This window comes from Manacus vitellinus, unplaced genomic scaffold, assembly GCF_001715985.3.
Source record: "Manacus vitellinus isolate BGI_N305 unplaced genomic scaffold, ASM171598v3 scaffold_2_pilon, whole genome shotgun sequence".
Lineage (NCBI taxonomy): Eukaryota > Metazoa > Chordata > Aves > Passeriformes > Pipridae > Manacus > Manacus vitellinus.
In genome coordinates this window covers 36,694,464-36,717,233 of record NW_021940208.1, presented here as the reverse complement: position 1 = coordinate 36,717,233, position 22,770 = coordinate 36,694,464, and positions in this window count along the sequence as shown.

Here is a 22,770-nt window from a genome sequence, read left to right as displayed (position 1 = left end):
TTTTCCTTTTCATTGCTTCATTAATTTGAGGTCTAATCCTGTATACTCTGGCCTTCCAACACTCCTGCTGTTGTCAAGCAAACCCTCATTAAACTCAGGTTTAATGAATTTGAACCCTGCTGGTTCAAATTCCAGCATCAGAGCCTATTTTTTCAGTGCCTCAGACCTCCCTTCTGTTTCTTAAGAAGGTGTGAGGAAACCTAGTTTACCTCATCTAATACAAAAAAAAACCCCTTGCAGACTTTATCTACGGAAAATTCACTGTGCTGATTCTGGAAAATGCCTCTTCATGAGCAGTTCTGGGATGACGGGGAGAAAATATAAGGCTTTTTTCACCAGTATTGCCTTCTAGTATTTGTAGATGTACATGGTGAAATGATGGCCTTCTGTACAGAGGCAAATTCTTTTTATTAGGTGAATATTTTTCAGACCTTTCTTCACCACATTACTGCAGACACATCTCTGTTCAAGGATCTTCGCATACAGCATGGGTCAACACAGCACATGTCATGTGAAAATTTGAATTCCCAATAACCTCCTCACTAAAAATGAGTAGTTTCTGGCCTTTTCCTCAGGGGGAGGGAGGGGAATAGATGATGAAACTCTTTTACTTTATGCAGTGCATTTTCCCTCCCTAACAGAGTGGAAAGCTGGTACCATTCCAGGTTTCTCTTGGCAGTTTCAGTAAATAGACCTATGGGTCCCATTGTCCACTAGATTAAAGGATCTTCCATAGTTCCTGCTGATTAACTATTTTTTCTGCCCCTTGGTTGTTCTCTGGGTGACATCAGACCATCCATTGCTTTAAAGCTGAAAGAAGAGATGCTGGCAAGTCAAACAAAGACATGCCATATAATTTCATGCTTTAGTTAGAAGGATGTTTCACTTATTTTTGTAAATAAGAAATTCCTAAGAATTCTTCTTAATTATGGTATAGGCAGATCAGAAGGTTCTAATCCTGTCATGATTTAGTTCCTATTCTGCTCTCACCCATCTGGTCTCTGAAGCATTATTAGCAGTGTTACCCTTCCTTACAAATAACTCATGTTTTGTTCACCACTTCACAGGAAAACACCAGCAGCTTTTTTGACTTGATTTATATTCCAGGTGACTTCATCTAACTGGAGAGCTGCACTGAAGCCTTCATGAGCATTCATGCCAGAAAAACTGAGGAGTACCTCAAAGAAATGAAGAAAAAAACCCATACAACTCTATGTACCGTTATATTGAATACCTATGTGATATTATGTGACATTCGCATTATCATAGAAATCTTCACTCCTATTGATAAAAATTATTCTGACTAACAGTGGTGAATTAAAGTGAAAGCCTATGCAAGAATAACTGGGTTGCTTTTTATACAGAAAATAATAAAAAAAATCCATTCTTCATTTGCTTATGGGAGGGATTTACAAAAAATTTGAGTTTAGTCACTGATTTAAGAGAGAAGTATTTCTCCCTATTAATATAAAAATGTGATTTTCCAGGTTTTAATATATGATGGTTGGTATATTCCAGCAAGAAAGACTGAGATCATATTTCTTTAGTGGTTTTCTAGATACAATTTCAATGATTGAACTGAGAACTCCATTACTGAATCCCCATTTCTGGCACATATGCAGGGGGTTTTGACTTCTCAGGGTGGTTCCGTATCCACACGTCTCAAGAATAAGGCTGTTTGTAATAAAATCGGATCTTCTAAAAGGCAAGAAATATGCATTTTTATTATGTTATCATCATAAAAATAGTTTCTAGTCACTCTTGTTCTGTGTTACAGAAGTATTAATTCTTCAACACTGATGTTGATTTTACCAGCTTACTACACCACGTTAAGTGTTTTGCTTGTACTTGCTCTGCCTGACTTGTAGCTGGACAGATTCACTGCTTCTATCTATCTGTCTGGACATTTATAAATGTTAATCATGACAGTCCTGTGCTCTTAATAAATGAAGAACTGTACCTGGCAGAACTGTCAGACTGCTACTGTCACTCTCACATACATTCTATGAAAATTTACACCATAGAATACACTTTAATATTCTTTAATGTTTCTAGGATACCACACAGGTAGTCAGACATCTTCATGATTGTGGTCAATGTAAGATCCTTTATGGATATAATCCCTAGTTTAGTTATCTTCTCTAATTTTCTTCAGCTGCTTCTCTTGTAATTACAATAAAATGAACACCAGTATGTTTTCCTTCTTTATTTCCCTTTAACAATAACTGGATTTATTTTATTAAACAGTTCTCTTGATATCCTAAAATGATACTCTGTAAAACACAAGGTCTCCCTCCCCACATGCATGTCATCAACACAATATATTGTCCAGAAGTTATGTTTACCATTGATCCTTTTACAACTGAAGCATATTTTCTCCTACATTCAGAGGATAATAAAAATGAGAGTTGTGGTGGGGGGAAACAGTTTTTCCCCTGCAGTTATAAATGGTAAAACCCCAGGGGGTGGTGACCCTGGAAGTTTTTAAGTTTTAACCAATGAGCGCTTCTGCGAAATATAAACATACCACAAGCAAACGGAAGAGAAGGTTAGTTGTAGTTTGGTGGTTAGAAGTGGCCATGTTCTGACGCCACAAGGAAGGGGGCTCGGAGCCCCTTGGGGCCTCTGGGGCCCCCCAGCCCCTGGCTGGGGGTTCTGCAGGGACTTGGAACAGCATAATGCTGGGCCAAGTACCTGTGGCTCAAAGCTAAAAAAAGTTTTCTCCACTGTGAGTGAGCAGAGACAGAGCAGCGGCAGAAGCAGTGTCCAGAGACTATGGCTAAGAGCTAAAAGATAAGAAAGCCACAGTATGCAGCCAAGAAGACACAGAGATGTCTAATGAAGAGAGAGAGGGAGCAGGACTAAAATCTACACAGAGTTTTGAGGGTAAGAACTGAACCAGATCCCTCAAAACCCTTTTGAGACCCCTCTTAAGTTGGGGTGGTGGACTCCTACTGGATGGAAGTCCTAAAATGCAACATGCAGCACCAGAGAGAGAGAAGAGCTGAAAAGCTCAAAGCGTCCTGGAAAGCTAGACCGGGACGGAGAAGGAATGCAGAGGGGGTGACCTTGGCCCCCCCTCGCTGCTGCTGCCAAGCTGGCAGCCTGAGACAGAGCACAGGAGCTCTGGTAGAACTCTTGAGGCAAAGGCTTTCACCTGAAAGCTGCCCAAGATGTTCTGACTCAGGGGTGAATCCCCTGAGGAAGGGACTTTCATGAAGATCCCCCTGCACTTCGTGATATGACCGTGGTGAAGTGAGTGTTGTCCCTGCTACACAGCCTACGGAAGAAGACCCTCGCTTGAAAGATGAGTGGCCAAGGGGGCTTGGATTCCCCTCTCGTGTGTGCTGGCAGAAATCCAGCTATCAGCTGCTGCATGAGAAGAGGATAGATGACTGCTGCCTTAGAGAAACTGCTGCTCTGAGACTGGAAAGGATCTTTCCTTCTTCCCTCCTGGACTTTTATTTAGAGGGGAGAAGAGATTTGATCCATTGTAAATATTGATTTATCATAGTAGGGATAGTTGAGATCGTGTGTATAATGTATTATAATATTTATGTGTATAGTCATTGTAATATATTCCCTTTCCCCCATTCTAAGTCTCATGTGGTTGTCTAGAAAAAACCATCTCACATGGAGTTGAGACATAGGAGGGGGTTTGAAGATAGGGAATTAAATTTTTGAAGCTCTTAAACCATGACAGTAATTTTAAATCATTCTGTATTGAAGATGATCCCTTTTCCAGTGTTTTCCATCCATATTATTATCTGCATTCTGCTGCTCAATCATAAAAGAATGAGTTTCAAAAAGGTACCAGGTAACAGCCCCGGTAGAAATTCTTCTGTCAAGACAACGTCAGGCTGGTGTTTTTATCACTACAACTCAATTCCCTCAATTTTGTGGCAAGCTAGTAAGACTGATATAGCCTTAAATTGTTGTATAGCAGGTACTAATTTCCATGCTATAGTATATTTGTTTCTCCCCACCTCCAAATAATAAAAATGAGAGTCTCATCTTGATTCCTTGTGCCTAATGGTTTTGATAGAAGAAGAATTGTCATCTTTCCATTTTGTGCCATTTCTCCCTCATAGAATAGGCCAGGAAATGAACAATATCGTGCAAGGTTTATGATTTCTGGCTTTCTCTATTGGCAGTGCTTTCTTATCAGTTGTCACTTATGTCAGAGTCTGATGCTATAGTGTTTTCCCAGTGGGGGACAGGCCGATACCAGCTGAAAGGAGTTCTGCTTGTTGGTCTGGGTAACATCAGATCCAGCATGCCTTTGAAGCACAGAGGACACCAGTTGTCTGAATCAAGTTGAGAATAAGGTTACATCTACACCAGTCTAAGGATGCACATTGACAAAAAGGTAATGAATATACACCAGTTGCCTCACTGCAAAATCCCAGGGGAAGCAGAGGCTTCCAGCTTCCTTTACAGAGTAATGAGCTACAGGAAGGCTCATAGAATTGACTTCAGCTAGACCTGCCATGTGAAAGGTTTCTGAGCCTCGCATGATAGTAACCAGATTGTTAGCTGCTGCATTAAAAACCTCTAGAAAGAGGAAAAACACTGTAAAACTTTTCCAGAAGACAGTATCTGTCCCTGTAAAAGCCAGGTTTCTGCAGAACTTCATACCACTGTGTGTGGCTGCATTTCTTCTAAAACATGTTCACAGTTCTTTCTTCTTTTAGTAAGCCTGGTCTTTCCTCTTTCTTTTTCCTCTCTTCAACTTTTGTTGGGTAGCCATACAGCTGACATACATAATACTAGTCTTCATCCTACACTTGGTATCTGTATCGCATCTACTTCCCCCGATCTGAAGGCACTTTTCTGGGGGCAAAAATAGCATGGTAGCAAAATTATATTCATATTTAACTCATGGAAAGACAGCTTCCTGTGTTGTGCTTCCAGACTTCATAGAAACAGAGGAAAAAGCACCTAAGCAACTAGTTGTTCTGGTAGGATTATTCTTCTTTATCTTCTGCTTTTGTTGTAGATACCCTTTGTTAGTGTGTGTATGAATACACTTAAGTATATGCACCATATGTATACAAATATGTGCCAATCTGGTATTTTAGACTAATTTGAGGGGACCAGGACATGTTTCTAAAGGAGACTCCACAACTGCTCTCCTCAGGGAGCTGAAACAATTTCCTTCTTTCAGTGTGCTATTATGTGCACTGGTTCATAATCATGTTTGGAATTCATTAAGACCTCTTCTTGAAGGTATTTCTATCATGTACAGATACCTTTAGTTCAAAATACATTCATAGACTGTTCTTAAACCTCATATCCACATGAAACAAGCAGATTCTTTTCTCATGTAATTCATATAGCATGGGAGATATAATAGCCAGCTGTGTGTTTCTGCATTTTCAAGTAGGTGCTTAACCCTATGAAAAATCATATCCTACTTTGCTATTTTTTTTCTGACATTCCTTAAGGTCTGTATTTCCAAACAAAGAAAGAAAAAAATGGGTAGAGAATAACTCTTCCTGTGTTATAACCCACCACACCCAGTTCCTCTTTTTGCAAAACAAGAACTTGAAGAGACTGTTCTATTTTATTAACAAATGCACCAAATGAACATTTTAAGGCATTTCAGCTAATTTCATTGGCAAACTCCTAATTCTGAACATTTTTTTACCAAGATTTCCTCCTGAGATGACAGCCTGAACTCATTTTCTCTCCCTCTTTCCCTTGACTCCCCATGTTACCTCCCCTGGAGAGACTGAATGCTGCTGACTGTGCAAATTCAAGTCCATCAGCACTTGTCATCTCTCATGGAATTTACCCTTTGACATTCAGCTTCTATATCCCACTTGGAGGAAGAAGTTTTATCTTCTTCCAGAAGTTGTTTCCTTGGAAAAAGCAAGAAACATGTTCTCCTGCGGGGGAAAAAAGACTCACTTCACCATAGAGACCTCACAGAGAAAAATCCTACTTAATTCATGGGGAGGGGGGAGGTTGCGGGATGGGTTTTTGTTTTGGTTTTTTTTTTTTGTTTGTTTTTGGTTTTTTTTTAATGGGGAATCTTTTCCCTTTTTAACTTTAAAGCCTTAAATAGGGACCCTTTAGCCCCAAATTACAGCCATTCACCTCCACTTCCTTGTTTAGGAAATTATGATCCTTGTTTAGGATTGTGATGATATTATCTCACAACAGTAGCTACTCTCCTGCCTTTAAGAACAGCCAGTCTTGTATATATACATTTTAAAAAATTTACTAGGAGAAAAAGATAGAAACTTTCAAGGACTTTTCATTCTTGTTCTATTTGACATGAGAAACTCCTAGGTTGTGTTCTCATTTACACCTGTTAAGCCTCATTGAAATCAGTAGCGTTGAGCTAATGTAGCTGATTACAGTTTGGCTCATAATCTGTATCCTGTTAACTCACAACACTACTTCCCACAGGTGGAACAAGATGAGATCTGCGGTGTTCCATTTACAGGAATAGTAGCATGCCCATTACTTTTCTGCAGATCATAACGTTGGCTGCTTTGTCTGACAAGGAACATATATCTCAAGATATCAAAATTAGCAGAAATCTTCTTCCTCCTTGTAAATGTGTTAGTTTAGCAATACTGTTTACTAATGGATATGGGTAAAGGAATTTTGGATCTCATTTGCAATTTTTATTTCACTCAGCAAGCAGCAGGATACATTTATACTCTATGTTAAGAAGTTAGCGTTGTTACACTGTTTTCTGCATTGAATGAAATTATTTTGTCTTCTAACTACAGTTTCATTATAGAGCTTATTATTTGTTGAGGTTATGCTTCAAGGTCATGTTTGGGTCATATTGTTAATACTACAGATTTATCCACGAACATGGAACAGGATTTCTTTTAGCGTTCACTCATAGCCAAGCACTTCTTAAATTGTCACACAATCTGGATAAAATTTGGTTTCAGACCCTGACAGAAGAAGTCACTTCTCCACAAGAAAAATGCTAAATTTTTAGCACCTCTCTTTCTCAGAACAATGTTGGAGAGCAGAAGTACGAAGTAGAAAGCAGGGAATTAATGTGAGATTTATTTTGTTCTTCTGATGCCATTCTGGGTAAAGGATGACAGCATTAGGTTCGTGTTGTGCCACTGGAGTCTTAAAACCTGTAACTGTTGGAGACTCTAGAGGTTAGTGGAGAGGTTCAAAGTATGCCCAGCTTTGAGTTGCCTTTAGCTTCATTATCCTTCTTATACTAGCATTGCTGAGAATTGCTTAGCTCATTGAATTTAAATAATGGGGTATGCCTGATGCTTAGACCTTTGTAGCCTGGTTTTCTAATAAAATAAGGCTTCTACATTCTATGCAGAGAGAGAGAGAGAGACACCATAGGTTCCTGTAGTCCTGAACCACAGGCTCCTGACTCTTGAAGTTGTGAGATAGCTCTACATGTTGTTGTTATGGTGAACTTGGCAAGGAAGGGACCTCAGGCCTTGTTCCTTCCGCCTCAGTGGGGTCTCATGAGGCACAAAGCCATGGCAAACCAGACCTCAATAGTTAAATTTTCACTAACCTACACAGGATTTGGTGCATACCCCATGGACTGGATAATGAAACCTTTCCAGAGTTTAGTTATGTCTTCAGTCTTTGCCACCCTGGCTGTGGTTCTCTGGCACAATGATACATATCAGCTGGGGACTTCAATGGGGGTGAATTGTAGGAATGCCATGTTTTATCTAGGATTTGTTTGTTGGGGTTTTTTTCTCATTTTTCCAGAGTTTAATTCAGTCATAGTGATTATCCAATCTGTCTTGCAGTTTTTCTTGGAAAATCACAACTGTAATTGCCATGCTATGCACACCTTTTTGATCACTGTGTTCTTGAGCATAATTGGGAAGATAGATTACAGAGAAACTAAGCATTTTTTATGCTTACAGCTTAGAGTGGCACTAATAAATAACCATAAAATAGTCATCTTGCATCTATAATTTTTCATGGCAGATCCTTATGAAATCATTATGTAATTAATTTCTTTTTCAGTCATGTGAAAGTCTAGGTAAGGAAACTGCATGATGAAATATGAGATCAGCTAAAAGTGTTACCAACCAAATCTTGCATAATTTTTTTTTACTGCTGTAGTTTTCATCTTGTTCTTACATTACAGTTGAGTTCTCCAAATATGAAAGTGGGTCCAAAAATCATGATGTTGAACTTCAAGCACTGCAGAAGCTCTGTGGCAGAGTATATTAGCAAGCAGAAAAACATATAATGAAGAATTTCTCATTTTAAATGTGCTAATAATCATCAAAAACTATATTTTTCTTAATTTGCTGTGTTTCTATTCATGTTGTGCAAAACTTTGCATCAGTACTATCAGTACTATCAAGATTTACTGAACTTAATTTTAGCCACATAAATACCAGCTACCCAGCCAAAGCCTGATGTCTAGGTTTCCCCTTATAGTAAACATAAAGAGAAGATAAATCAATGGCATTCTAGTATCATCTCTCTCTTCCCCCCAGCTGTTGAAGGAATATGGGCATTTGGATTACAGCATCCAAAACGCTAGCATGAGGAGACAGGACACACAGCGATATATTTGGGGGTTTTTAATGTGCATTTAAGTACAGCTGGCTAGATACATATCAAATATCTTAAGTTTAGCCCAGGTATTACCTGGACCATTTTTTTTTTCATTTGTTTTGGTTCCTCTAAAATTAGAAGTATCATCGGTCTTGAAACAGGATTGTTTGTTATGGTTTCTGTGGAACATACACATTTATGTAGAGGCACAAATTCCACTGGGGAAGAATATACAAGGCAATAAAATACTGTGCAAGTTTAAAAGTTCATGCCATCTTGTAATAACATTTCCCTCACCTTTTTTTTTTTTGCCATAGGCAGCTTTGAAGGTTCTGCAGTTTCCAGTAGAATTACTTTGATAAAAATAATTTGAACAAATATTTTCCTTCTTAATTTGACCCTGAACTATCTAATAGATAAAGAAAAATATGTTCAGCTACGGAGAGGTAGAAATATAATCAACTGCCATTGGCAAGAGCACAGTCCTCATGCTCTTCCATAGCATAAGCTCGTGCTGTAATACCAATGCTTGTTTATGGATGTCAGCAATAGGCAAGTAAAATTGTTGGATGGGACTCTGAGCAACTCTTCTAGTGAAAAGTGTGCCTGCCTGTGGCAAAGGAGTTGGAACTAAACAATCTTTAAGTTCCCTTCCAACCCAAACCGTTCTATGATTCTATGATACAATTCTGTGCTGTGGCCTTAGCATGAGGTGAAACCTATTCAACTCCATCCTCTGCAGACAAAGTACTGCATGATCAGTTGAGGGACCACAAATCAGTTTAGATACCTCAAGAGCTGGACCAAAAGGAATTGATCATCTTCTGTTTCTGTCATGTCTTAACACTGTTTTGTAACAGAAAAAAAAAGGTATTTTTATGACCATTTTTGGCCATTTGCCATTACATTCACTCATGAAACTTACTGAAATCAACTAAGGGTAGAACTGGGCCTTTAGATATGCCCTGTCTTGAAATCTGTGTCAGCTGGAAATTATATTCTCACCATTCATTTGAGGGTCCTTGCTGTTCTCAGAATTAAGAATTACCCTGCTGGAATCCCCAGTGCTTTACTTTGTCCTTCCATCTCTTTTACCAGATGTTACAGCCATCACTGCCATCTGTGTCACTTTTCCCCCTGCCTGTTCTTATGTCAGTGGCGATATTTCTCCATTATTCACATGGCATTGAGGTTAGAATTCTTTTCCTTTTTCCTCTTTCACTCTTTTATAACATCCAGTTCACCTTCTACTGCCACCTTTGCTTATACCTTGCTACTGATGCATGACCTAGCTGGCTACAAGAGTCATTTTTCTGCTGATACTTTAATTCAAATCTACCCATGGGTGGTGGATAATCTTAATTGCTACCAGTAGGAAGCTGGGCGTACTCCGACTCAGACACCTCTGTCAAGAAATGAGTAGTCATTTGTGACATACTGGAAAGTAAAAGTAGCCAAGGGCATTATCTGACTTGAACTGAGCTGACAGATTTTTACGTCTGGAGTCCAACAACCTATTTTAGAAAAAAAAATACATAGAATATTATGCGTGAGAAGGGGAAAAACAAGGAAAGTCACTATATAGAATAAAATGGAGCATGTAACGTCCAGTTCTCATGTGCAAAGGGGACAGAAAACCCACATTGTGCCTATGTTTTAGAAACTTAGGGTATTTTTAACCCCGAGAAACACTCTTCTTGCATTTACACATTACTGCATAAAAATTTACACAGTATTGTATAAACATTACTGCATTTGTAGGCTTCTAGTAAGAGGCATGGGATACGAACTTCATTGTCTTTAACAATAACACTTAGCTTTCTTAAAATGCCTATTTCCAACATAAATGAACATGTTCTATCAGTCTTTTGGACTACTATAATCAATGGACCATTCTAATTTAGAGGCTAATTAGGATGAAAAAAGATTATGGAATCTAGCCATAGCTAAGTCATTATATACATTTCTCATTGGTGTATACACTCCAGTTAATATTAGTAAGCGTTTTCACTTCTGAAGAGCTCTTCACTGAATCTCAGGTGTCAAAAAGTGGTAGGATAAACTCATCAGTGGAAGATCTGGTGATTTGCCTAGGTCAGGCAGTAAAGGGATGTCAAAGGAAAGATATTAGATAAACCTCATTGTTTGACACAGCTTGACAAATGAGCAAGTCAAACCCTCATGTGCTGTAAGCTTGTTCAAAATGCTGTCTGCAAAACAAACACACCACTGTGTCACTGTTTTTTACTCTTGTTACAGGGAAGTCTTCAAGGAAGATAGGAGACCTATCCCAGACAGACCAAACAGACCAATGTGCTATGAATAGGCTTACTGTCTTACACATGCAGAAATAGGCACCCGACTACCCCTTGAAGTGTTATTCAAAAGCCACTTTGGCAGGTGTATACTATGTAAATGAACTCAGGACAGCTCTATGCACTTGCTGGTGAATTAATGTGTCAGTGATCCCTGATGGAGTGGTACTGGTTTAGTAAAACACTACAACTGCATCAATACAGTGTTGTATCCCAAAAAATAGGTCTGCTTCTCACCAGGGCTTTTTATCTTGGGTTCAGCTCTAACCTGAACACCTGCTATGTGGGCCCCAGTGCTAAGTATTTTCCACTTTCACATTTCCCCCACAAAACCACAGCTTTGCCTGGGTCACAAGACAGGTTTAGCAGCTGAGTTTTGCAGTATGTTGCACAAGCCAGCTATCCTGCCTCTGAAGCATCCTGCTTGAATATACATGTGTTATTATATCCTGAACCTAGCTCCCCTGACAATTTCGGATGGTGACACTTTCATAAAATCTTCCCTCCAACCAGTGGCAGTGTAAAACAATAATAAAACAAATCCAAACCCTGTTTGTATTGCAACCTACAGTAATATTGCAGAAAGACATTATTTTCTACACTTAATAAAAAGATCCTTTCAATAGGTTTTTGTACATCTTAAGTGAATAATATCCAGACATATACAGAGTGTGATATTTGTCAAAATCCTTACTGGATGATACTTCTTCTTGTCAGAATGGTAAGAGCACTGATGTAGAGAAATCTTTAGAACAAAGTGGGGCACTGTTTGCTCAGCTAAAAACCTGCTTTCATCTCTCATAAGCAGTCACTGAAAAATATTCCATTGACATATCAAAGTTTATAGGGGTTGCCAAAGGAAAATAAGGGTAGGAAGCTAGGGTGTTTGTCAGGGATAGGTAGAACAAGATCAAGATACTCTGCCAGCAGCTGACAAGGCAAAAGATTGCAGGTCAGCACTAATAGTATGTGATTTAGCTCTAAGAAGCCACTTGTCATATAGCTGCAGCCTGAACATTGTCTCTCAACCACTCATTCTTTGCAACAAGCCCACTTTAACCTTGGTGATTTGAGTGGATGCTCATGCATCAGGTCTGTTAACTGAACTACTGACAAAGCCTCTAACCTCTACCCAGTAAATCATCTGGTTAGCTGAAACAGAATCAGGTTGCTGTTAACAGGGTTTCATTTTCCATTTTGTTATTTACTAGTGCAGCTGGAGGGGATTTTTCATGCTGTTACACTGCAATCTTTGCTAAAGTTAGCCGAGTTCTTTTGGCAAAGGAGAGCACTGCCATTGCTTGCCCTGCTAGACCCTTACATGGACATACAACCATCGCCCTGCTTAGCTGACCTAATACAACAATGCTGTATCTAGTCCCCAAGAGAACTATTTGTCAGCAGCTATTCCTACATATTCATACTGTGAAATCCTAAATACAAATTAGGGGCTTTTATGCTGCTTGCTCAATTACTAATTTCTTTTTTGTTCTCGGCATGTCCCATCATTCATGACGCAGGCAAGTATTTGTAGAAACTTTCTAAAAAGATAGGAAAAGATTACTAAATTTTTTTTTCCTGGCATTTTTCCAGTGCTCTGCCTTGTTTTAATCAGAATGGGTGGAACACATATTGCACTTGCTCGCACTGCACTAAATCACTTGAATAAACTTGCTACAGAATTCAGTCAAATGTTGCAAAACTTAGTACTGACAATCTGTCAACACTCTAAGGCATTTTGCTCAACAGAATGTGTTACTAAGTACTCTGCCCTTTCAGTTTCATTTCTGAATTCCTGAAGAAAAAAAAAATTCCCTTGTTGTTCTCCTGAGAATCCTCACATATGTCAGCCTTATTAAAAATAAGTTGTAGTGTTATCAAGTGTATGTTGTCCATGTTTTCTCAAGGATCAATACAGTTGCAGACACATTCTGCTCCTTTACAGCACTACTTTTTTCTTAAGAAAGAAGTCTACCATTCAGCCAACAAAGAGAAGGTATCTTCTAAAATAAAAACATGTGAAATGGGAAAGGTATTTCAAGGAAGAGCAGGTCTTCCACTCAAATGCTAAATATAAAACCTGGGTGTCAGCTAAAAGGTCCTTGACTGAAGCTGTGTGGATGCAATGGGACAAATTAGTGTGAACACACACACACACACACACACACACACACACACAGTGACTGTGGTGAGTTCCCTCTGTCATGTTGACATCATCTTTGCACTGATTTTCAATGCTAGTTTATTCTAACCAATTCATTGCCATCCATATTTTTAAAACACTCAAAGTTTTTTCCATGAGTGCTCATTGCAAGATCAGTGTCCCCTTTTGTTTTAACTACAGCTCAATAAACTGGGAAGAGAACTGCTGGGATCTGAATATGAGCCTTGGGGAGCAGCAATCATATAGTAGTAGTCTCTCGTCTTGCTGTACAGAATTGATCAAAACCGCTCTGGTCATGTCTGCTGGGCTGCATGCAGAAAGTGTACATGATCGTCTGAGTAAGACATACTCTGAGGAATTACAATCTTTCCACAAATATTAGGTGAGAAGAAAAAGATGCCAAATTTGCCAGGTCAACTGCAAGGTGTAAAATATTAAATCAGCGTAACTTAATATGTATACACCAAATATAAACTATTGCTTTCATTCAAGCTTCAAGTGGATCCTGGTGCCCAGGCATCCCAGAAGCGGATGGGGCTGTGCCTGGGGCTATACTTGTAGGCTACTATTTTTTTGTTTGATAATTTCTATCCTGCTGAATATCAGCATGGTGACTAGCAAGATACTAGAAGAATAAAGCACTTAAAGAAAACCTTGTTCTAAATTATCATAGCCCTTTCAGGAGTGTACTGAAATGAATATTATTGCTCATTTCTCCAAACCAGGAATATTCAGTTCCTCATACTCTCTTCTAAGCACAACAAGCCACCCTGCAAATTACTTCAAACAATATTTTTCCTAGGATGCTACTCACTACAAACACCACAGAATTCAGTGTTTCTGCTTCATACAAACTTGAACAGTTCAGCAGCTCTTATAAATTATAGGATCTAATTATGCACATTAAAACTATTTGAGGACCTAATAAGGGGCCATCAACCAGACCTCCATGTTGACACCTGTTGCTGCAAAAGGCAAGGGTCCACTTTATACCCATTCATATCTCACAGTCCTGTTTGTGGAAAATCACATGTCTCTGTAAGAAATATAAACCTGAGGGACGCCACTGGCCTGTTGAGTGAAATGGGTGTGGAAAATGCAGTGTTTGTAAAAAACAGAGCAAGGTCCATTTATTTCTCTTTTCGAGTCAGTGGGAGTCTCAAATCTAAAATCTCCAGCGGTGTGGAAAATGTGACTTGCATAAGACAGTTGCCATATGGTTACTTCTACATTTACCTGCTCTTGCAGTATGCTGTAGCTGCCCTCTCAGCTGTGCATTTGAACATCTTTCCCACGGATGTAAGGGCAATGGCTGAAGCCATCCTAGGTGTTGCATTTACATGTGGCTGTTGGCCATTCTGGTGTCACATTCACACAGCTGGTGCTGCGTAAACCATGGCTGTATCTTCAACACTCACTGTTATGCTTGTGGGCCCATTTCTCTATAATTTCTCCTGTGTCAGGTCCCCACAATCCCAACAGGATGGATGTCATCCTCCAGCCCAGAGTGTGATACTGCTGACTGGCTCCCCCATAATTCAACCCCCCTGCCTGTGCCTGACCCCCAAACTGCAGGGTGCTCAAGGAAACTTGGTCTCTCTCAGAACCCTCTTCTCCCAGTTGGCACCAGCAGTCCCACCTAGCAGCTTTAGAAACTAGCACAAAACTGACAGATTCTCCTTTGAGTATTCCCTGGATGCTAAAGGAACTAGCCAGAATATCAGGGTTGGGTATTCAGACTCTCCCATCCAGTTTTTTCAGTGGCATAGTAATGAAAGTGTGCAAACTTCTTGCAGGATGAGCTGGGCCTTCCTGCTTCTAAAACACATAACCACTAAACATGCCCCTATCCACAACTTCCCAGAGGCCTTCCTCCCCTTGCACCAGAGTGCTCTTTTGGGTCTACAGCTCCCAGAGTCTTTCTCCTGAGTCTCAGAACTTCCCTTCAAAACTGCAAGACTCCTTAGGTCAGCTATTTAGTCTAACTTTACTTCTCCCTAAATGCAAATCCAAGCTTCAGATTTCCCTCTGAAAGCATAACCACCCAATTCTTTCTCTGCCTCAGAGCTGACACTGTGTCTTTCCAGGTTTATATTTCACCTACCTCACATATGGCTTCATTTTGCTGTGTCTGGGAATGTGCCGCTCCCAAGCTGCCACACCCTGCAAAAGGCTTTTCAAGAAATCTTTTTGTAGGTGTCAGCTTGCCTGATGTGTTTTTCTTCAGTTACTGAGGCTTTACAACTGATTTTTAACCCAAAAGTTGTCAAAGAATTTGTATCTAAGAAAGTTCATTATATTTTTTTTGCATTGATTTGTAGTATCGGCCAAAACCTTGGATTATGCATAGACTGATCTGCCAAATCATCACACAGGTACAACTGTGGGAATCACTTCAGGCCTTGGGGCTTTCTCAAGAAGCAGCTTTTAAATTTTTGTAGTATTAAGAAGATCTAAGAAAGCTCAGAGCAAGGAAAGTGCCCTCCTTAACTCTGATGGGCCATGTGTGGCATCTGGCCACAGACTAACCACTACTTTCATAAGCAGTTTAAAAAGACAGCTTAAGCAATGAATCAATGTTTTGGGTGCTCACATAATTTTTTTGCCTCATAATCAGTGTCTGTTCTCTGCTAAAAACAATGCTGTTCAGAGGTTTTTGCTTATGTGTAAAAAATTACATTATATAAAACAAAAAGATGATTTATGTAATGACAGACTCTTGACAACCACAAGAGAGCTGTTCATTTGAGCTAAATTTTTTCATGTTTTGGATTTGTTTTGTTTTCCAATGGCATATAGCATGGCTCAGATACGAGACTGAGCTCCATTTTGGATCTGCCTTTCAGGCTCTGTTGGGTATAAACGGAACTAATTACAGTAGAGGACACTGCAGACACTAGAAAAAGGATCAATACTTGTATTCCCCTAAGAGTGCTCAGCCATTAAACCAAAGCAGGAGTTTCCCAAGAGCTAATAAAGGCTTTCCAGTTTCACCCAATTCTTCTGATTTTCCTGAGTTTGCACTGCTCTCTAGCACAAAGCTTTTTCATCATCATGTTCAAAACTCTTAATATGAAAGGCCCAATTTAGCTTCCCTTTTGTTTTATTCAAGCTATTGTTTCTATGTCTAGTAGATCTTGGCTTTTTCCAAACAGAAAGGGTCTAACTTTTTTAGTGATCTGAAGCACATTAACAACTTATTAATCATAGTAAGAAGCACAGGTCACTCAAACTGTTTTAAATCCAAATACCTAAATATAAAATTTGAGTCCTAAGTAGCCTCACTGTTGCTAGGAAAGGCTACCGACTAATTTCTCCAATTAAACTTGGAGTTCCTGGCCAGTTGCCATGCTTTGGAAATATGCAGACCTCAGGCAAAGAGTTAGTTACAAAATCAGCAGTTCTAGAGTGACAATTCTTTAAAAGATTCCCTTGTTTTTATACATAAAAAAGGCCATGTCTGAGTCAGGGAATCAAACATAACCATTGTTCCTCCCGAGCTATTTGGATGCTTAATCTGTGTGTTGCTATCGTGGTATATATGCCAAATAGAGCCCCTTGAAATATTTAATTCAAATCCAGACATTTCTGTTGTGGCTGCCAGCCCAGTTGTTCTAACATTAGGTTTAGCCATGATTAAACACGATTTATGCATTCTAATGCCTTCTTCTTACAATAGCGTCATGAACCAGGTGACTTGGGAGCAGTTTTCATTGGGAAATTGCACTGGGAATATCAGTTATTACTGAAAATGTAATGAGGAAGTCTAGCACGAATGTAGTCTCTCAGCTCTGAGGCTACAACAGCTCATTAAAAGTAAAAAATAACTTAGCATTTAATGACGTTTTGAAACTCTTACATTTAATCTTTAGTAGAAACACGCTCATGGAAATAGTAATGTATTTCTGTCAGGCAGTGTGCTGAACACTGCCTGCCTACTGCAGTTTCCCTAGTTTGGGCAGGAAACCTTTTATAACATTTTTCTGTATTTGATGAGTTGTGTTCATGGAAAATTTCTGTCTCCAGCATTCTGTATCCCTGACACACTCATTCTTCCACTTTTTTTGTTTATCCCAACATTATTTATTCTATCAAATCAAATGATGATTTAGGCAATATATTCTGAAAGAAATACTCCCCTTTGTGTACTATTGTTTTATTTCTACATAGCTGTGTAGGTACCTAATGGCATAGAAATTCAAGCAACTTGCTCCATATCCAGAAAGTGTAAGTCTGAATTTTGGGCTGAATGCTGATGGTGGATGGCAGTCAACTGAGATGAACTGAAGTTATCTGGGCATTTGGACTGGAAAGCTACAGGTGGCCAAAACACGGTGCCATACATAAAATTTAACACTGTCTAAGATGAGCTGGACTTTTGGCTTGGTGTCATTAAAGCACTGAAGGTCATGTGAAGAAGGCTGAAGCTGTTGGGCTCACAACATCAAAGGTGCTGGAGTAGCCCTAGGGTCTTGTCAGCTGCTTCAGGGGACTGCTCCCTCTGGACCAAGCTTTCCCACTTCTCTGAAGACTAGGACTTGAGACCAGTGATCATGGTCCCAAGGGCAGAGATTTAGCTGAAACGCACACATGCCTGCAGGCCATAGTTTCAGAGCAATAAGAAATGAGAGAACAAGATGCTGAGAAACAGCAAGTGGTTTTAAAACCCCTAGTATGCCTCTGTATCTAAACAATATTCCATGCCGAAAGTTACACGTTTATGAAGTGCCATCACTGGACTGGGCAGACCAGGCTATCAGCTTGCTAGAAATATTCTAAAGGATGAGTTGAGAGAAGACGGCTTAGGGTTGCAGTCTGCTGGAAATTGTCATAGTAAGAACTGTTTTATCTAATAATTACACTGTTGTGTGTGCTCAGATAAAACTAATCAAGTCTCATCTTTCATAAAAAGCAACTTTTTGTTGCTGGGATCCAGAATTAATTTTTTTAAATAATAAAATAGGTCTGTATAGTTGGTCAAATAAATTATAGCTGTTTTGTCTTTCTTTAGGGCAGGATATAAGCTTTGACAACCCCTAGTAGTAAAGAAACTTCTTGGATGTTGATATCTATATCCTAGCACATGAATAAAGGAACAAGGCAGTTAAATCAAAGTCATATTTTTTCACAACATTCCCCAAAGCTAAGTACCTCATATATGTGTGTTTGCTTACCAACATTGTTTATTCTCTATCAAAGATTGATTGGTATCAATGAGACTAAGAAGATATTTCTAGCACTGAGGTGCATAGAAGAATACGGAATAAGATCACTGAAACAATGAGGGTTTCAAGACAGTGTTTCAAGATTAAGTGCATACTGGTATCCCCTGTTATTTAATTCCCATTAAAGTGAGATGGAAGTGAGATAACGTCTAATTTTGCAACATATCTAATTTTTTTTCCTCAAGACCAATTTTTGTCAAAAACCCCCTATGAATATGATAAAAAAGTTTGTTTTCTTCTATGCCTAGAATACAAAGCCATAAGGGTGAATTGCAAAGATTTATTATGGATTGGAAATTTAAAAAAAACAAACAAGGACCAGGAAAAAAATAACTGAAGTTATTGAAAAACTCCATCAAACCAGGATTGCCTGTGAGAAAGAGACAAAGACATTTTAAAATAAACAATTTTACTCAGTTTTAAATTATATATTTGTAAAATACACATTCAAATAGAGTGCCAAGTATTAGGTTAGTCTCTAAACAACAATGTTAAATTCAAACTAGGGCAATTTATTTTAACCAGAAAGATCTCCAGAAAGGTGCTGAAAGTGAAAAAAAATAATTAAACATTAGTTTCTGTGATGAAAACGTGAAACATTTTCTTTTAAAATGTAAAGGTTTGGTGGGAAGAAAGTGGAGAGGGGACACCACTTAAAAATTTAGTATGCTTTGAATTATGCCGAAGGGCAGAAAATACTTTGTTATTATTATTGTTCTTTAGCTAAGAGTACAGTAAGATACATGAATGGGAAGGAGTAAAGTCATGAATCAGTAATGTTCTCATCTTGCACACTGTATTTGGTTTTGATCAGCCCACACCTGGAAGTATGCGGCAGAAACCCAGGAGCTCAGAGGTATGTGATGAGGGTGAAAACAGATGCTTGCTGTGGGATAAGATACCACTTTCAAGAAAAACTCCAAAGATTAGGACCATTACTTCAGGGGAAAGACAAATAGTCAGGGAAAAGACAATCTTAGAGAAGGTGACACATATAACTGGCACAGAGACTACACTTAGGGTAGTCAGCACAGCATGATACAATACTCTTACAACACTACAAAAGGATGAAGGGAATGCCAATAGAATCAAAAGATAGCAACATTTTAGTGGACATACTTTAAGCTAAATATTGTTTTCCTGCTGTGAGGAGCCAATTAGCACAACATGTATTTGAATCTGAAGCACAGAGTGTGCTCTTATGACTAATTAAAACATGATGAGCTCTAAGTTCAAAATTTTATGTATCAGTTCCTCACACATCAAGGTACATGCAGATATTGAAGTGGCAAGAGCTATTTAGCCTCTGAGCAGATAGTTAAACAGCTGTTGGCTGAAATTGTTTGAAAATTCTCTTGTAAAATCCAGTACCGATGGTGGAAGAGTGCTCACTGAGTTTGCTGGTTTACTGGCCTGATCTGGCATTGTGGTTTCCACAACCCTTAGCCCCACAAGGGCACAGCAATTGCTGGAGCAGCTGTACCACAGCCAGGGGCTTGGGCAGCCTCCACTATTTAAAAACTGCTGAAAATGTGATCAAGAACTAAATTCAAAGTACAGTGAATTAGATCCCCTTAATTCACTTGTTTTACAGGCCAGAATGAATAATTTAAAACATGAAAAAAGTTTTGGAATGAACACAGTTGCGAACATCTCCTTGCATGAAATGTGAACAACTTGTTAATCTTGAGACCCTATTCAAAAGCGAAACTCTAGTGCACTTGTTCAATTAAAAATAAATATTGCAGTACTATCAGCAGATCCTTGCTTCATTCTTTGTATGTAGTTTCTTAAATATTTTTAATCTGCATTTTACCCAGGGTAGTCAATAAAGTATATTCTAAGCAGAATGGAGTAACGTTTTTCCACGATACATTCAGCAAATTATTAGCAAATGGTGTGACAACACACGCATACATGAACAGTTGTATTTAACATTGTCCACTGCCCTAGTGAGTAATTTCAATGGACCTAATTCTCATCTATTGTAAATTGGTATAATCTTACAAAAAGTCACAATGTAAGTGTAAGAGAAGATGAAAATAAAACAATTGTATATGCAGAGATAGGGAAATGCACCTCATATTGCAGAAATACATGTGTCCAGGAAAACACAAGCAATATCAAACATGCAAAGAAAGTTGTTTAATTCGTGAACTGTTGAGATTTTAATAATAAAGAGTATACTTTTGTCATAATTCAACTTTTATTGCAACTCTTTTGAACTCCAGACAGCTGTAATTTCCTTTTGTCTATCGGCCAAAAGGAATTTTACCTTAGTTTGGTTTTTTTGCAAGGAATAAAAGAAACAATGACTCAGATAATTGTATTTGAAGCTGCTGGGTAAGGCTATTTTCACTCTCTAGAGGTAATGTTTTTATGCTAAGCTTGAAGTTTTGAACTACAAAATAAAAAGTGTGTTAAATACTGATTTTATTAGCCCTCTAAGCATTTTGCTTTGAAATAATGGGAGGAAAGATCATAATACTTTTATAGATATAATAAATCAGTCCTAGAAAGAGAGATGCAATGCAATGAAATTATTTAATATTAGTAGTTCTCTTGGCCTTCTTGGAACTTGTCTCTATGGGAATAGTTTGTGTTGCTGCCATCTTATGTACTGTCAGATCACAGAAGTTCATATTACTCTAATCAACATAGTTTTAGAAAAGTCAACAGGCTGCAGAGGCAGAAGCAAAGAACTGAGAGTCTCTTTCAGTGATCTTCACACCAAGAACATATTCCTACCTTACAATAAATGTTATATATGCCATGAACAATAGGGAGCCTATTCATCTGCACACCCCAACAGGAATGGTACAAAGAAAAAGTAACATAGATGAAGGTGAGAGCTCCCTAAATCTTTTACAAAACCAAAAGATATTGCCCTGACATCTAAAGATGAACAAGGCTCCTGGCCAGTTCTTGCTTAACTGAACTTGTTTGTCCATGCCTATTAGGTACTGAAGATCAGTAAGTGTCCTTTCAGTTCACAGAGTTATTAGGGAATAAAATAGGCTGCCAGAGAAGTAGTTGCAGCAACAAACATCAGAGCCTGGAACTGATAAGCATCTGGGGACTCTTACAATGTTAGGTGTATCTCCTGAACAGGAAGGAATGAATTAGATGGATGGTTCCTAGAATTCAAAAATCCCATTTGCCACACCTCTTAGCCATCATGGAACCTTTCCTAAAAAATTCTCCCCCCTACTCACTTCCATATGCTCCTTTAAAGCCCAACAGTATCGCCAATAGAGCTAATTACCCTAGTGAAACAAAACACCTGCACACTGTGTCAGTTCAGTGTGTCTTTACAGTGAGGAAAGCTAAATTCTTCAGCTGAAGAGGGTTACGCAGAAAATATATACACTGTGCAATCGGTAAGTTTATGTCTGTGTGTTTGATCACATGCATGCATCCATGGACATCCACACACAATTTATTCCTACTGAAGGTCAATTCTATCCCTTTTGTTGAGTCTATTTGTATTGAGTGCCTCTCTGCTGATGAGATTCATGCAAAGCATGTCACTACATTTTTGGCAGGTAGTTTATGTGACAGAGTGACTTCAAAATTAAACTCTAGCAGTGCTGTGTCTATTCAGCTGCCCACAATCTTTGCAGATGCAGAGGTAACCATAGCTCCTTCAGCTCATCTTCAGCAACGTTTTTGTTCTTATTACAGACTGGCACACCCAATTTCAAAAAGTCTACTTAGCACCTATCTTCCCTGCAGCATTAGCTCAAGTTCTCTTTAGCATGTAGGTTAATTCCTTGAGTCAAATCAGCCAAGTTGCAAAACATCACTTAAAAACACAGAACAAGGTGTTTTTGGAACTTGACTGCATGCTGGCTTAACTTCACCTTGTACTCACAGCCCCTGAGCAGCCAGCAAAGTTCAGACTAGACTCCGAACAAGATATCTGGAAGAAGAGTAGGGAAGAGCTTGGGGCAATATAAGAACTGTGAAAAGGCCATAAGTATACTAGTGTTTGATCGAACACAGCAACAAGCTTTAATAATACATCTGTACTGTTGAGATAAGAGCTTTTAAGGGAGTTCGGGCATAGAATCAAGCAGTTAAACTTTTTCACACACCTCTAACCTTTCTAGTCCTTGGCTGCCCCTCTGAGGAACAGCAGTTTCTTGTATTTTGCCTTTGACTCAGTGTCCCAGACCTGAAAGATTTTAGCCCAATTTGCCTCCAACCATTAGTTTGTTTTTCTTATACTTTAAAAGTAGCTGACGGGGAATTTCCTATGAACTCTTGCTGCTGAAACTGCTGTAGTAATAATATTAAGAAGATAATAAGACAGCAAATAATGCATCAGAGACTCATGAAGCTTTCCTCTAAAAATATTGGAATGCAATATGTGGAAAGTATTATACATCAAATTGATTTTTCATAGAAAAGCTTAGTGAATCAATCCCCTACTCATAAACAAGATGGAATAAAAGTCCTGAAACTGCTCCTAGAAAATACAGAATTTTTCTTGAGCAAGTGATAGTTGGGTTATGTCTCTCCTTGGGCATGG